General features: G+C 44.6%; 1 protein-coding gene across 1 annotated transcript in view; it reads right to left on the bottom strand.

The window, feature by feature from the left end:
* Positions 1-18,113, bottom strand: part of LOC132581737 (F-box and WD repeat domain containing protein 10B-like) — a 159,599-nt gene that overhangs the window by 91,173 nt on the left and 50,313 nt on the right. The window lies entirely within an intron of this gene.

The following is an 18,113-nucleotide window of genomic DNA, read 5'->3' as shown; positions in this document are numbered from 1 at the left end:
GCCCCTGTCACTTATGACCTTGTCAGGGATGGAGTGATGTTTGGCCACGTGGTCGAAAAATAAAGCTGCTAGTTTCTTGGCTGTGGGTAACTGGCTGCAGGGGATGAAGTGGGCTTGTTTTGAAAACGTGTCCACTACCACCAGTATGACTGTTTTCCCCCGGGAGGGTGGCAGCTCGACTATAAAGTCCATGGACACCACGGCCCATGGCCGTTTCGCTGTTTCTAACGGCTGTAGGAGCCCTGGGGTTTCCCCCCCCCCTCTTTTTTGCCATCACACACACCGGGCAACCAGCCACAAAGTCCGACACATCTTTCTTTAGAGACGGCCACCAGAACTGCCGGTGCACCAAGTGCAAGGTTTTGACATAGCCGAAGTGCCCAGCTAGCTTGGAGCAGTGACACAGTTGGAGAATTTCTTTCCTTAAGGTTTCCGGGACGTACAGTTTCTCTCCCTTGTACCAAAGACCATCTTTTCTTTTCTGCAACCCCTCTGGCCGCCCACCTCCCTCCCGTTCGGCCTCTAGGGCGATTCGTTCTTTGCTTAACCCACTCAATTCCTTTTTTCTCTGTGAGCGGGTGGTAACCATAGCCGCCACTTGCGTGGGGGGAATCAGGGAGTCTATCACCTCCTCCCTCTGGCTCTCATGCTGTGGGAGCCTGGACAGGGCGTCTGCTAGAAAATTGCAGGTCCCCGGGATGTGCTTCAGGGTGAAATCGAATTTGGAGAAGAAGCCCGCCCACCTGATTTGTTTTTCACTCAATTTCCTTTTCCCTGTTAGGGCCTCTAAATTTTTGTGGTCCGTCCATATCTCAAAGGGCACCCTGGCTCCCTCCAACCAGGACCTCCAAGTTTTTAGTGCAAACATGACAGCGAAGGCCTCTTTGTCCCACACCGACCAGTTCCTCTGCTCCTCCGAGAACTTTCGCGAAATGTAAGCACAGGGTCTGAGCTTCCCCTCCTCATCCCTTTGCATGAGAATGGCTCCTACGGCGACATCGGAGGCGTCGCATTGGACCACGAACCCCTTCCGCTCATCTGGGTGGCTTAAGACCGGCTCGCTTGTGAACAGTTGTTTAAGCCGGTCGAAAGCCGCCTGACAAGTCGGTGTCCAATTCAGCCTGGCCCCTGGTCGCTTTGCCTCTTCCCCCCTCCCCTTCGTCTTCAGGAGGTCTGTTAGGGGCAGAGCGATCTGGGCAAACCCCTCAATGAATGCCCTATAGAAATTGGAGAAACCGAGGAAACTTTGGAGCTGTCTACGTGTCCTCGGGGGGGCCCACTCTAAAACTGCCTGAACTTTGGCTGGATCCATGGCCAGCCCGTCCCCAGACACCCGGAAGCCCAAATAATCTAGTTCCGTGCGGTGAAACTCGCATTTGGACAACTTGGCGTAGAGCTGGTGCTTCAGCAGGGTGGCCAACACCTCCCTCACTAGTTTCACATGGGACTGTTCATCTTGAGAATAAATAATGATGTCATCAAGGTACACCACCACCCCCTTGTACAGAAATTTCCGCAATACATCATTTATGAAATTCATGAACACCCCCGGTGCCCCTTGCAATCCAAACGGCATGACCAAGTATTCAAATTGTCCCATCGGTGTGTTGAACGCCGTTTTCCACTCATCCCCCTCTTTGATGCGCACTCGGAAGTACGCGTCCCGCAGGTCAAGCTTTGTGAAAATTTCCCCCCCCGCCACCGTGCTTAGCAGGTCTTTGATGAGGGGGATGGGGTAGGCGTTTGACATGGAAATCGCGTTAATCCCGCGAAAATCAGTGCAAAGCCTAAGACTGTTGTCCTTCTTCTTTCTAAACAACACGGGGGCCGCGTGGGGGGCCGTCGCGGGTCTGATGAACCCCCTTTTCAAGTTCAGGTCTAGAAATTTACGCAACTCCTTCTTCTCAGCCCACCCCATTTGGTAGAGTTTGGCCCTGGGAAGGCTTTCCCCGGGGATCAGTTCTATCGCACAGTCTGTGCTCCTGTGGGGGGGTAGCTGGTTGGCCTCCCGTTCACTAAACACTTCCATTAGGTCGCGGTAGGCGTCCGGGACATGGTGCACCTCTTCCACCAGGACGCACGCCCTCTCCCGAGCGGTTGGCGCTCGTGGCCCCCATGCCGCTTGCCAAAGGTGCTGGCTGCAACTTGGGTCGGGAAATCTGATGGTCTGGGCTCTCCAGCGGATGAGAGGCTCGTGCTTCTCCAACCACCCCACTCCCAGGACCACGGGGTAGCCGCAGGCGGGCGCGATCACAAACGTCTCTGAGTCCCAGTGGTCCTCAATCCCCAGGGGGCACGGCTCAGTCTCTTGCGTGCAGGGTTCCCCCCCCCCCCATTACTGACTCATCCATCTGTTCAAAGTGCATGGGGTGGGGCAGTTGAAAGCGTTCCAACCCCAGAGCCTCCACCACCTTGGGGGAAATCAGCTCTCTATTACAGCCCGAGTCTATGAGGGCCCGGATCTGTAGGAACCTTTTTAGCTTTGGGTTCAACAATTTGACCACTATAAAGTACAACCTTCCCGTGGGTCTCACCGTTAGTGGTGCCTCCTCCCGGTCGACCTGCTGGCTGGCACCGTTCAAAGCAGGTCGGCGTCGTTTCCCGCCGGCTCCTCTTCTCACGCCAGCTCGGCCAGCTCCTCGGACAGACGCACCTCCTCCTCCTGCAGGTCCTCTTGCACTAGGAGCGCGCTGCCCTTCGCCGCATCCTTAGGGCAGCCGGTGGTCTTTTTGGGGCCGGGGGTGCCCGGGCGGGTGGCTCCCTGCGATGGGGCAGCCCCGGTGGCTGGTTGGGGGCAGCCGGAGGCCAGATGGTTGGGGTCCCCACACCGGAAACAACGTCGGGGCCCCCCCGGAGCAGCCGCCGCCGGCTTCTTGACTTTAGGTGGCTCAGCCTTCCCGGGGGCTGCTTTCGGCGTTCCCCTGCCGGCGGCTAGTGCTTGGCGCAGCATTGCCACTCGTTTCAGGTTGGTCTCCACCTCCCCCGCCAGCTGAATCCACCCCACCAGGGTATCGGGGCTGGCTTGCGTGAGCGCCCTATCCAGGATGCTCGGGTTCAGCCCATTGGTGAAGTGCTCGATCTTCATCACCTCGTTCCAATTCCGAGCCCGGGCGGCGTTGGCCTGGAAGTCGGCCGCGTATTTTAGTCCTTCAAAATGTCAAGTCGGCTGAATTCAATAACGAGTCTCTTGGTGAAACAGAGCAGCAAGTTTATTGTAAACAGAACTAGAGACCATGGCAAAGATTGAAGGACTAAAATACATAGGCTCTAAACCAGCATTTAAGATATAGATGAAAGGAATTCCTACGGTGGGGGTAATCTATGCAACACATTTTCGCACTAGGATGCTACTCCCTTCGTTCCCAGGCCGGAGCCTCTCCCACAGAGAGCAAGGCTGGGAAGGCGCCCTTATCTTATTCACAGGTTAGCATTTCAAAGCAGACTACACAACAAAGGCTTCTCTAGTGAGGGGGCAGGAAAGTGAGCTAGCAGCAATCGGTGTACACTGTAAAGTACCCAGACTCCTTCACTTCAGAACCAAACTTAATACAGGTATTGAGTAATTCATAGCAGACTTGACAGGAGGGGGCTTCTGGTACAAAGAGGGTAAATGTAACATACCGGAAAGTCTTCGAAAAGAAGTGCTGCAATTCTGTCACAATAATAAACTTTCAGGGCACTTTGGATATGTAAAAACACTACACTTAGTGAACCGGCAGTTCTGGTGGCCGTTCATGAAGAAAGACATTTCCAACTATGTTGCCTCCTGCCCAATATGCATAATGGCGAAGAGAAGGGGAGGGAAACCTCCCAGTTTGTTACAACCTTTGGAGACAGCTACCAGTCCCTGGTCAGTCATCTCAATGGATTTTATTGTGGAGCTACTGACATTGCAAGGGAGAACTGTGATTTTAGTGCTAGTAGACACATTCTCAAAACAAGCTCATTTCATCCCTTGTACCAAGATCCCCACGGCTAAAAAATTAGCACAATTATTTTTCCAACACGTGATTAAACTTCACTCGTTCCCGGATAAGGTAATTAGCGACTGGGGCCCGCAGTTCATTGCCAACTTCTGGCGGGAGTTTTGTAAACTGACCAGGATCGAACAGGGACTAAGCTCAGCCTATCACCCTCGAACGGATGGACAAACGGGGAGAGTGAATGCCTTATTAGAACAATATTTAAGATGTTTTGTGAACTATTAGCAGTCAAACTGGGTGGAGCTCCTGCTGTCTGCAGAATATGGATACAATAACAGTGTGCATAGCTCCACAAAGACTTCTCCATTCTTAGTAGTGAATGGGTACGAAGGAAAACCGTTCCTGCTATTACCAGGGGGAGTAAAACCAGAAGTATCTTCATCTTTTGAACAATGGTGGGGAAAACTAGGAAAAGTTTGGGAAGTTATTCAAGAAAATCTGGACTTAGCTAAAGAGACATACAAAAAACACTATGACAAGAGTCATACCCCTGTTTGGGATTTTAAAGTTGGAGAGACGGTCTTTTTGTCTACTAAGAACCTGCCGTTACCCCAACCTTCGAAGAAACTAGTGTACAAATTCCTGGGACCTTTTCGTATCAAAAGGGTAATCAATAAAGTGACAGTAGAACTTGAATTACCCAAACTGTTTAGTAAAATACACCCTGTCTTTCATTGCAGTCTACTCCGGCAAGATCCTGGAGCTACGTCTTGGCACCCTCGACCCCAAGCTCCACAACCTATCCTGATTGGGGATCAGAGTCACCATGAAGTCAAAGACATATTGGATGCTAAGCTAAAACGGGGGGTATTGTATTTTCTGATCCGATGGAAGCATTTTTCACCAACCCACGATGAATGGGTGGAAAGCTCACATGTCAGAGCACCAGATTTAATAAAGAAATTCTATAACACTCACCCTTCCAAACCTCGAAGAAGATCTTAGGGTGGGCAGTATGTCAAGCATGCTATTTCTAATTACTGCACCTAGTAAACAGACCAGAGTTAAAGCAGAGTATCACCTTTGTCTTTTCCCCTTTCTTCTCCTCCTCCCTCCTCTCCCCCCCCTTGGATGCATGTATTAACGGTGTAGAATGCCTCTTCCCCAGATTCGCACAGCCATGCCTTATCAGCTCGCAGAGAATGTGTGAGAAATGGAGATGTTGTCATTAGCTAACATTCCTTAGCCATAAAAGAGATACTAGTGAGTAGCCTTTGAACCCTCAACTCAATGTGCATCTTTATGTTATTCTTTTGAAGTTATCTGTAACCCTGCCTTTTGAAGTTTGCCTATAAGATACTATTCAATACTGTGTATGCCATTACTTCCAAGGAATCCGACCTTGGAGCAAGCTATGGAGTTTTGCAATAAAGCAAGCCTTTGAATAAAGAACAAACGCTTGATTATTGTGAACTATCGATGCTCGACACCCAGAGGGTGCTGCCAGGTCTAGCATAACCAACCTCCAGATGGAGCCTCAAAAGATCTCCTGGGATCACAACTGAACTACGGACAACACATCTCTGTCCTCATCCTGGAAAAAATAACTGCTTTGGAGGGTGGATTGTATGCCATTCTATTCACTGAGGGCCTCCCCCTTTGCTGATCAACAGCCTGTGTTGCCTAGTGACAGGCTCTGGCTAGCCCTTTCCAGGAGGAAGGAAACACTCCCAGCAAGGCCAGGCCTTTGGCTATTTCTGTGGCCTTTGGTGTGCTTAGTGTGCTAAGAGGCCTTTCATGAAGCTTCAGTAGCTGAGGCTGCCTTTTCTGAGGCCAGTTGACAAAGAGGACACAGAAAAGAGCTGAAGATGTGGCTGTCTCTGAGGGAAGACTGCTTCTGGCAGTTTGTTCAACATTCCTGGGCCTGAGTAGGTAGAGAGAACAGAGTCAGCCAATGCAAGGCCAGAGGGAGTGACAGACATGTGTTGGGCCAATATTTTATTCTGGAAATATTAGCCAATTACCATCCTCATTTGGCCATGGCGATAAGAGAATTATTACTATAGCTTGCTATCTCATAGACTTTCATAAATATTCTGTAAGATGTTCTTGCCACTCTGTCATGAGTGCACTGCCACACTCACTCTAGCTGTCTCAGCTCTCTTTCCATCCTCTTCAGCTCCAGGTTGTGCCATAGAGCTGCTATGGCATGAAGGTGGAGAGGGAGCCGGGGGTGATATTGCCAATGTCTTTGGAGATCCAGGAATACCAGTCCTCCACCAGCACATCCAACAAAATGCCAAGGAGCACTGGATCCTGCAGAGCATTCTGAAGCCTCATCAGGTCCATCTGGCTCTGTGGGCAAGTATAAATATGCTTGCCGCCTAAACAGGGCAGGTTTAGCATGCCGAGTCAGACCTTTAGGGCAAAGTGGTCTGACCATGGAATGGCATCTATAGCCATCAAATCCACATTTATCCCCGTCCCAAAAATCAGATCCTATGTGTGGCCTGCTTGATATGTTCCAATACAAACTGGGAAAGTCCCAGAGCCTTCATGGATGACACCACATCCTTGGCCTGCAGAAATGCAGCATCATTGAAGCCCCTAGATCTAAGGGTTTGGGGTATTCCAAAGCCCAGCCAGATACAGCATCCAACAGGCTAGGCAGGGTATCTGCTGGTGTGTTCGGTGCCCAATACACCAGCAAGATAGCCAAATTTTCTTTGGCAGCCCAAACCAGGCTAACACAGCCAATGCTGATGATATTTGGTGTGGGGAGCACCCTGAAGGAAAAAATCCCCTTTTTTGTCTGTTGTCTGAGTCTGGTGGAGGACTGAGAAACTGGGTAAGAGAAGTTGGTTAAGGGCAACAGTTTTGCCCTCCTGCACCTAGGTCTCAGTCACACAGGCCAAGTCCACATTTAGGTCTGCAAGATACTCCTGCAGGACAGAGGTTTTATAAATGGACCTGGCATTAAGCACCAGTGTCAGAGAAAGGTATAAAATCCTAGCTCCACAACCAGCATTTTTCAGTAGGAGGGAAGGCATTCAAGTCTTTCCATTTCTCTGACCTCTTCTATTACATTTAATGGAATATTGCCTCTATATCTCCCTACCATCCCTCCCTGCCCTACCATCACTGGTATCCCCCGACCCTTGCATGTTCCCCCCCCCCCCCGCTCAATGCTATTGACCCAGATAGGCCCACTTACACCAGCACTCCCACCCTGAACCTGCCAATTCAACATACTATATACCATCCAATTAACAAAAAACCCTCTATAGCAGGGTTTCCCAAACTCCCCCCCCCCCGGTGAACCAGTTATTTTTACACTTCTCCTTCGTGGCCCACTAAAATTTGGGGGTGGAGCCAGGAGACTTTGGGGGTGGAGACAGGAAATGATGTAAAAACAAGCCTAAAACTCTTGCAATATTTTGTTTAGGAAAGGTAGGAGAATAGTGAGATTTTGCAATGCAACATTAAGAAAAAGCACAAGGACCACACAGCAGAAAACTAAAAATAGAGAGAGAGAGAGAGAAAGAAAGAAAGAAAGAAAGAAAGAAAGAAAGAAAGAAAGAAAGAAAGAAAGAAAGAAAGAAAGAAAGAAAGAAAGAAAGAAAGAAAGAAAGGGAGAGAGATTTGGAAACAAATATAGAAAAAAAGAAAGAGAAAGGAAATAGGAAGGAAAAGGGAGGGAAAGAGTGAAAGAAAGGAGGGACAAAAGGAAGGAAGAGAAAAGAAAGGAAAAGAAATGGGAGCAACTCACCTTTAAAACTGCTCACTCTCGGTGGGAAATCCGCCCACAGAGTGCCAGGGAGGGAGGAGAGAGGAGCCATGCACCCTTTTCGGCCACAGTCTGTTTGACCTGCGGCCAGCTTAGCCCAGTGCAGAATGAGCTCTGTGCTGATTTCCCAACAATCACGTGATCGGTCGGGTGGGGGGGCAAACATTCTCATGTTTGAAATGTTTGTAGTCAGAGTCAATTTAAAAGGAAACCTTTTTTTTAAATACAAAATTGCCTGGAAAAGGAATCAAACTCCAAAACCTTACATGCATTAGCTCAGCATCTTTACCAACCAAGCTAACTTGATGTTCCTGCAAATGAATCAGACAAAGGCAATTAGTTTCCTAATCTCCTATTTCAAAATACATGCATAGCGTGAAACTGATCAATAAGAACAGACCAATTAGCCTGCCAGGGGAGGGGAGGGAGAAAGTCCAAGGAAATGTTTCCGCTTTTAAAGGCTTGGAAGCAAATAAAGAGGAGGAGGGGAAAATACTCCTCTGAAAAACTGCTCTTGGAAACTACAGAGATACAGTGGAGGGACAGCAGAATGCTGGGGAAAGGATGTGGAAGGAATTAAAAATTCCAATGGAAGAGTAAGGTGATCGTGCAAATGAATATGGAAGCAGGTTTTTTAAGTGATGGAGGTGGCAGCCAAGAGCTATAGTAAACACAAAAGCAGAAAGGGCCTAAATCTGAGGCAAAACAGCACCCAAAAAACCCAAGGCAACAGCAGGCTGAAATTGGGCTGACCGCTGAAGGGAGGTTATGTAATGCAGAATATAAAGAAAGCTGAATTAAATTTTAGTGCAGAATTGCTTAGAGGAGGCTGCAGTGAGCATGGATTAAAAAGAAAGTGCAGAAAGTGCCAAAGTAAGCAAGCTTCTAAATTCAAAACTGCATTGGGAACACAGCAGTCTCAAGTATGGCTGTCAGAAATTTAGTCTGTGTGATTTCAAGAGGTCTGTAAGTAGTATATGCAGGACTTTTTTTGGAACAGGAACTCCTTTGTATATTAGGCCACACACCCCTGACGTAGCCAGTCCTCCTGGAGCTTACAGTAGAAGAACTCTGTAAGCTTTTGGTGGATTGGCTACATCAGGGATGTGTGGCCTAATATGCAGAGGAGCTCCTGCTACAAAAAAAAGCCCTGAGTATATGTGCATAACTTAGAATCATATAGCAACTATATAGTAACAGTGGCCACAAAAATAACAAAGCTGAAGGAACATGCTGGCTGCCTCTAGTGTAATTTTTTTTTCAAAGCAGAAATGATTCTCTGGGCATCCTTGACCATGCTTTTTATTTGAGTGTGCAAGACCCAGAAGGAAGAAAAACTACACCTAAGTAATTAAAGCATGCCACCTACTCAATAACATTTCCATTAATCATCCATCTGTGCTTAGGTCTTCTGTGGAATACCACTATTTTGAACTTACTGTAGTTAATAAATTATTATCAGTAAGATAATAAAAACCCAACCATGGTGGCAATTCTGAGGATTTTCATTCATCTCTGGCGTGCCATTGGCTGATTCTGCTCTCACCCACCCATGAGGAGCATATTGCAAAAAACATAAAGACCAACAATAAAAAATTTCTTCAAATATATTAGAAGTAGGAAACCAGCCAGGGAGGCAGTGGGTATCAGGCGATGGAGACTCAAGGCAGTTTTCATTGAAACAATGTATACTTTATTGGAAACTCATAGTTGGATACAAAAGTTGACACTACTACCTGGGAATGGGTGTCTCTTAGTCTTTTGGAATCTACATCAAAGCAATATCTAAACAAAACCACTATTCTCAAAACAACAGGGAGTGAAGGTGCAAACTTTCACACGAGAGCTTCCGCTTATCTCTTTGCCTCTGGGAAGATGCTGGCCGACCGCGGTGTCTACTAACGGTCGCATTCCTTTGCTCTTTTTACAACCTAAACAAAATTAACACTTCAAACGTCCTCTCTTTGATATGCATGCTAGCTACAGTATAACAAAAGGCTGTGGGTTAGTATGGAGAGTCCATTTGGTTAGTATTTTATAATTTCAGCATGATAGAGTTACAGAGCCTGACAGTGGGGCCCTTGGATGACTATGGGGTAAAAGGATTACTGAAGGAGGATAGGGAAATGGCTGAGAAGCTGAATGCATTTTTTGCCTCCGTCTTCACTGTGGAAGATGAGAACCTTTTGCCCGCCTCAGAACCACTAATTTTGGAAGGGGTGTTGAAAGACCTGAGTCAGATTGAGGTGACAAAAGAAGAGGTCCTACAACTGATAGTCGAATTAAAAACTAATAAGTTACCGGGTCCGGATGGCATACATCCGAGAGTTCTGAAAGAACTCAAAGTTGAATTTGTGGATCTTCTAACAAAAATCTGTAATCTTTCATTGAAATCTGCCTCCGTTCCTGAGGACTGGAAGGTAGCAAATGTCACCCCCATCTTTAAAAAGGGTTCCAGAGGAGATCCGGGAAATTACAGGCCAGTCCGTCTGACTTCAATACCGGGAAAGTTGGTAGAAACCATTATCAAGGACAGAATGAGTAGGCACATTGATGAACGCGGGTTATTGAGGAAGTCTCAGCATGGGTTCTGTAAGGGAAGATCTTGCCTCACTAACCTGTTACATTTCTTTGAGGGGGTGAACAAACATGTGGACAAAGGAGACCCGATAGATGTTGTTTACCTTGACTTCCAGAAAGCTTTTGATAAAGTTCCTCATCAAAGGGCTCGGTACCGGGTCCCATGCTCTTTAACTTGTTCATAAATGATTTAGAGTTGGGAGTGAGCAGTGAAGTGGCCAAGTTTGCAGATGACACTAAATTGTTCAGGGTGGTGAGAACCAGAGAGGATTGTGAGGAACTCCAAAGGGATCTGTTGAGGCTGGGTGAGTGGCCGTCAACGTGGCAGATGCGGTTCAATGTGGCCAAGTTCAAAGTAATGCACATTGGGGCCAAGAATCCCAGCTACAAATACAAGTTGATGGGGTGTGAATTGGCAGAGACTGACCAAGAGAGAGATCTTGGGGTCGTGGTAGATAACTCACTGAAAATGTCAAGACAGTGTGTGATTGCAACAAAAAAGGCCAACGCCATGTTGGGAATTATTAGGAAGGGAATTGAAAACAAATCAGCCAGTATCATAATGCCCCTGTATAAATCGATGGTGCGGTCTCATTTGGAGTACTGTGTGCAGTTCTGGTCGCCGCACCTCAAAAAGGATATTATAGCATTGGAGAAAGTCCAGAAAAGGGCAACTAGAATGATTAAAGGGCTGAAACACTTTCCCTATGAAGAAAGGTTGAAACGCTTGGGGCTCTTTAGCTTGGAGAAACGTCGACTGTGGGGTGACATGACAGAGGTTTACAAGATAATGCATGGGATGGAGAAAGTAGAGAAAGAAGTACTTTTCTCACAATACAAGAACTCGTGGGCATTCGATGAAATTGCTGAGCAGACCGGTATATATATAATTTTTTTTTGGCCACTGTGTGACACAGAATGTTGGAATGGATGGGCCATTGGCCTGATCTAACATGGCTTCTCTTATGTTCTTAACTCTGGCCCCATCAGGCAAAAACCCCACCAGAAGGCCACTGATCTTCGAGCAAGACAGTTCTCTGCTGAAAGATTCTCCTGGTGGCTTACTGATCACTACTGCCTCTCTTCAGGGCCTGTTGTAAGAAATCTGGGATAGTTTGTCTCCCCCCCCCCTCCACACACACACAGTGCTGCTGTGAAGCAAACAGTAAACTGTTACTGCTCCCTCACCGGCATTTGCTCCAATCAGCATTCATGGAGGCTCTGAGAATGGCTTAAAAGTTCTTTCAGAAGGCAAACGCTGTTCTTTCCTCCTGAGAGGTAAAAGCAGGCATGACGGCTGCTATTAGGAGGAAGACCCTCAGTCTGAGGGAGAAAGTGAGCAGGCTGAGGCCTATGGCCTAACAGACTAGAACAGTTAAGTTTAGTCACACTGGCAACTTAATGGTAATTTTCTTTCATCCACATTACTATATAATTTTAAAGCACCTTATCTATTCACTTGCCCTTTATTGATTTTTCCTGTTTAAAATATACCTTTTTCTGTTCTTTACTACTCCGCCTGGTCTACACGCCCATTTTCTTGGCCAAAGCAAGGGATAATGTGAAGGGCTTGGGAGGGCACTCTTGGCCTTCCCAAGGGACCCTAATTCCAGAGTGGTGGCAGCATCAGGTGGCACCCCCATCTGGGTCATGACATGGCCACATAGCCTCTGTTTAAAAACTTACAAGGAAGGAGAGCCTACCACCTCCCAAGGAAGCCTGTTGCACTGAGGAACTGCTCTGTCAGGAAGTTCTTCCTAATGTTGAGCCAGAAACTCTTCTGATTTAATTTCGACCCGTTGGTTCTGGTTTTACTTTCTGGGGGCAACAATTGTTAACCATCCTCTAAATGACAGTGCTTCAAGTACTTGAAGATGGTGATCATACCTCACTTCACATGATCTGGACACTATACTTCTATTAATACAGCCCAAAATTGCATTTGACTTTTTAGCCACTACATCACATAGTTGATTCATGTTTAGCGTATGGTCCACTAAGACCCTTAGATCCTTTTTGCACAAACTACTGCTAAGACAAGTCTCCCCATCCTATAACCATGCATTGGATTTTTTCCTACCTAAATGCAGAACTTTACATTTATCCCTGTTAAAATACATTTTATTGGTTTTAGCCCAGTTTTCCAGCTTGTCAAAATCATCCTGGATCCTGTTTCTGTCTTCTATTGTATTTACAACCCCTCCCAATTTAGTATCATCTGTGAATTTAATAAGCATTCCCTTTATTCCTTCATCCAAATAATTTATAAAGATGTTGAATAAAACAGATCCCAGGACAGATCCTTGAGGCACTCCACTTGTCACTCCTCTCCAAGAGGATGAGGAACCATTCACAAGCGCTCTTTGGGTGCGATCTGCCAGCCAGTTACAGATCCACCTAACGGTAACAGGATCCAAACCACATTTTACCAACTTGTCAACAAGGATAGTATGTGGAACCTTATCAAAAGCCTTACTGAAATCAAGATAAACAATGTCTACAGCATTCCCCTGATCCATCAAGGTAGTCACTTTCACAAAAAAGATCAGGTTAGTCTGACTTGACTTGTTCTTCTGTTTAAAACAATTTTATTGGTAATGTATGGTAATAAATCTATATCTTACATCTTTTTTTAAAAAGCCCTTCTTTTATCTACCCCTAATAATAATAATAATAATAACAACAACAACTTTATTTTTGTATCCCGCCCTCCCCCGCCAAAGGCGGGCTCAGGGCGGCTCACAGACATGGAATTCCATGATTCAAATAAAACAATATAAACAACAATATTACTTTCTACCCACCCCTCCCCCCGTTACTTGACCCCCGCCGGTGTTATTTACTTAAAATGCAAATATTTAAAGGTACCCTTAACTATTAAAACAAAAATTTATATTCTTCTTCTTTTTAAAACTTAATCATTATCAAAGATTGTCCAATGTCCTTTTATTTTCCACTCTTTTTCTACATATCTTCTAAACTTTTTCCATTCTGTCTTAAAAATTTCTAAATCATAGTCTCTTAATATTCTTGTTAATTTGTCCATTTCACTCTATGTCATAACTTTTATAATCCAATCCCATTTCTCTGGTATTTTTTTCTTGCTTCCACAACTGTGCATACAATGTCCTAGCAGCTGAGAACAAGTACCAGATTAAAGTTCTATCTTCTTTTGGAAATTTTTCCATTTGTAGTCCCAACAGAAAAGTCTCTGCAACTTTGTTAAACTCATATCCCAAGATCTTAGAAATCTCTTGCTGAATCATCTGCCAAAACATTTTAGCTCTTTCACAAGTCCACCACATATGGTAGAAAGAACCTTCATGCTTTTTACATTTTTAACATCTGTCTGGTATCTTATTATTCATCTTTGCCAATTTTTAGGAGTTATATACCATCTATACATCATCTTAAAACAGTTTTCTTTAATACTTTGACATGTTGAAAGTTTCATAGAGTTCTTCCACAAATATTCCCAAGTTTCCATCTGTATTTGTTTATTTACATTAATTGCCCATTTAATCATTTGCAATTTCACTACTTCATCTTCTGTAGACCATTGTAGAAGTAATTTATATACTTTTGAAATTAATTATCATTGTCTCCAAGCAGAACTTTTTCCAATTCTGTTTGCTCTTTCCTTATTCCTTCAGTTTTAATATCATTCTCCACCAAGCTCTTTATTTGTTGCATTTGAAACCAATCATATTTATGATTCAACTCTTCAGCAGTTTTCAGTTCTATTTTGCCACTTTGTATTTTTAATAATTGATTATATGACAACCACTTTTCTTCGCCTATCTCAGCCGTTATTTTTATTACATCAGCTGGCACTATCCATAGCGGTCTTCTCTCGTCTCCATATTTCTTGTATTTAATCCATGTATTTAGCAAATTATTTCTTATATAATGGTGAGAGAAAAAACCGTCCATCTTCTTTTTTCCCATAATACAAATACGTGTGCCAGCCAAATTTATTTCCGTGACCTTCCAACACTAAAAGTTTTTTGTTTAACAACGTTATCCATTCTTTCATCCATACTAAACAAACTGCTTCCTGATATAATTTTAAATTCAGCAGTTGAAACCCTCCTCTTTCTTTTGGATCTGTCAAAATTTTCATTTTAATCCTTGGTTTCTTCCTAGTCCACACAAATTCTGAGATTTTCCTTTGCCATTTATCAAATTGTTTGCCATCCTTCACAATAGGAATAATTTGAAACAAATACATTATTCTTGTTAAGATATTCATTTTGATTGCAGCTATTCTACCCAACAATGACAAATTAAGCTTATTCCATTTTAACATGTCTTCATCCATTTTACGCCATAACTTCTCATAATTATTTTTAAACAGATCAATATTCTTCATTGTTATCTCCACCCCTAGGTATTTTACCTTAGAGGTGACTTCACAACCCGTTAGTCTCTGTAATTCTTGTTGCTTGTTCATCTGCACATTTTTACACAGAATTTTTGATTTTTCTCTCTTAATACAAAGTCCCACCAACTCCCCATACTCTTGTATTTTAGCTAGCAGCAAAGGTGTAACTTGTATGGGGTTTTCATTTATAAACATTATATCATCAGCAAAAGCTCTATATTTGTAAGTAAATCCTTTTATTCTTAATCCTTCTATTTCTTTTTCTTCTTGGATCTGCATCAATAATATTTCAAGAGTCATTATAAACAACAATGGTGAAAGTGGACAGCCTTGTCTAGTATCTTTGCTAATTTTCATATCTTCTATAAGATCTGTGTTTATACACAACCTTGCACTTTGTTCAGAATATATTGATTTTATCATTCTTATAAAGTTTTTACCCAGCTCCATTTTTTCCATTACTGCAAACATAAAGTCCCAATTTAAATTATCAAATGCTTTTTCTGCATCTGCAAAGAATAATGCTACTTCTTTTTCTGGATGTCTTCCATAATATTCTACAATATTTACAACAGTTCTAATATTGTCTCTTATTTGTCTTTTGGAAAGAAATCCTGCTTGATCTTCCTTTATAAAGTTTATCAAATGTTGTTTAAGCCATTCTGCCAAGATTCTTGTAAATATTTTATAGTCATTATTTAATAGCAAAATTGGTCTATAATTTTTTACGTTCGTGACATCTCTATCTTCCTTAGGTATCAACGAAATAACAGCTTCTTGGTCGTTCAGGGTGCTGCCGAAAGATGCTTTCGTCTCCGGGTCAGCATCAGGCGACCAATACCCTGAACCGCCTACATGCAGGATCGGGACTGCGGCTTCCAGTGGCATCTTCCACCTGCCGTTTCGCCCCTTGCCTATCGCTGCAGGTCTTGGTGTGTTGTGGGTTGTGGATGTGGATATGCCCTTCAGGCCTGCGCAGAGGAATTTTTAGGTGAAGCACAGTGTGCGCGGTACTGGCTCCACCCTTTCACCTTGGGGTCATCTGCCATGGCCCAGTAAGCCGGGACGCCGGCAGCAAGTCCTCCAGGTGGTGGGTGTTACATTACTGAGCTCTATCTGCCTGGGTTTGATGTTAGAGTTTTCCTTCTCTTGGCTGGCGAGGTTGGGGGGGGAGGGGTGGGCTCCCTCTTGGGTATCCTGCCCCCCAGGGAAAGTGTATGCGCAATACATAGCCTCTCCTTCCCGGTGTAGTGAACGCCGCGTTGTCACTGTCCGGCTATGCCTGGCAGATGGTCACTACAATGGCCTCTCCTGCATTACTGCATCCGTGGCAACACCTTCCCGCTGGTCCCCCCTGTTTCTCACAGAGTTTGCCACGTCATGGTGCGACCGAATGTCCGGCGGTATAACCGGATGGGCAGGCTGGGCTCACCAACCTCGCCAGAGGCTTCAGTATACAAAAGTATTAAATTACGTATATACTTTTCAAGTCTAGAGCATTGTTCTTTTACAAGTAATTGCTGAAACTGAGGAGGAAGATAAACATTAATAATAAAAAACAGCCTTGACTTAAATTTAAGAATCAATGTATGTGCATAAGAGGGCAATGATTCGAGATAGCTGATGCCCGTGACTTGGTGGATACCCAGGCCACTTCTTCATCTGGAATCACTTTGAGAATGTAGCAAAGCCATTAATAAGGGTTGGCTGCCATCAATATGCAGACAATACACTGCTATATACAGGGGTCATTTTGTAGAAAAGTAGGTGGTGCAGCTCATCCAGCTGCACCTACTATTCAATGGACAAGGTGGGAAGGAGGAGGTGGAACTCTCAGAAAGGATCAGGAGCTGCACTCCTGTGAACTCTCACTGAATTCAAGGCCTGGCTATGTATATTATTAACCAAATCTGGTGATGTGGCAGAGGTCTTAAACCACTGCCTAGCTGCTGTGGTTAAATGGCCAAGAGTGAACAAATTGAAACTGAATCCTGGAAAGACAGAAGTATTGCTGATTGAGAAGATAGAGGTATTCAGCTGACCCTAGCCAACTCAGTTGAAGAGTCTCAGGGTTACACTGAACCCAACTTGTCTGATGAAGTATGCATGCATATGAAAGCTTGCATTTTGAATAAAACTTTGTTGGTCTTAAAGGTGCTACTAGACTCCTACTTTGAACCCAATATTGTCACTGGAGAAGCAAGTTAATGCAGTTGCAAAAAAAGTCTTTCTTCCAATTCAACCTAGTTAAAAAAATTTCTCTTTACTTTGAGAAGGTTTATCTGACCATCTGGATCCATTCCACAGTGATGTCCAAACTAGACTACTGTATTGCACTGTACATTGGTCTCCCCTACAATTACTCATTACTTTCATCCCCTTCATCAAGTCAGAAACTCCAGTTGGTGCAGAAAGCCATAGTTTGGCTATTATTAGGCGCTAGATGGAGCATGCATATCACTTCCATTCTACAGTCACTCCACTGCCTATCAGTTAGCAGGTCGAATTTAAAGTATTGGTTATCACATACAAAACCCTCTATGGCCTTAGAACCTCATATGTCTGAGACCATCTCTCCCCCATGCTCTGCCACTACAACACTGCTCATCTGAGCAAGGCCTTCTGCGGGTGTCAACCAACAACTGGCCAGAATCAACAACTACCTGTACACCTGCCTCCCACTCTCGCAGCTTTCCACATATGATGCAGAATTCAGTTATTCAAGAGAGCTTTTCTATGCAAGGCAGTAGGGTAGCACTACTCAAAAGGCTTCACAAAGTTACTTGGTCTTTCTACTGTATTATAGTTTGCTGTGGGTTGGATCCCACTGTGTAATTTTACATCATTTAATATATCATGTTAATACTTAGACTTTGCTTCAATTCTGTTTTCTAGACTTCTGGTTTGTTTTACAACCCAAATCCAATTTCATTGTTCATTGAATGTCCCATCTTGTTGATTGTATTGATATACTTTGTGTAATCCATCTTGAGTCCCAGTGAGAAAGGCAGATTATAAATAGTGTAAATAATACATAGGACTCTCATCTCCCGTTGAGTGTTAGTGCTAAGTGCTACCCTCTCTGTGCCTCCCCTGAGCACCCTATCTACTGTATTATGGAGTGTCCCAACTAGGGTTTATGTTGTGCTGGGGGGGGGGGCTGTGATTGGGGAATCACTTAGCTGTTTTTGTTTTATGAGCTATGCTGTGGTTTTTGATGTCATAACTTTCCTGTTTTTCAGGGGTGTTCCCAGGCTAACGCAGGTTAACAAGCCACTTAATCCCTGCCATCCCCCCGGGCCTGCTCCCTTACTTGCCAACACACCAGCTGACTCCAGCATTGCTCCCTGGTGTTGCCACACCTAGGCTGGCTGATGCTGAGATACTCCACTGGCACACATTGAAGACATACCAATGAATCTGTAGTGTACACCAGTGC

Source organism: Heteronotia binoei, chromosome 13 (genome assembly GCF_032191835.1).
Source record: "Heteronotia binoei isolate CCM8104 ecotype False Entrance Well chromosome 13, APGP_CSIRO_Hbin_v1, whole genome shotgun sequence".
Classification (NCBI taxonomy): domain Eukaryota; kingdom Metazoa; phylum Chordata; class Lepidosauria; order Squamata; family Gekkonidae; genus Heteronotia; species Heteronotia binoei.
The sequence above is the reverse complement of the archived record's forward strand: the minus strand, read 5'-3'. Positions and strand labels throughout refer to the sequence as shown.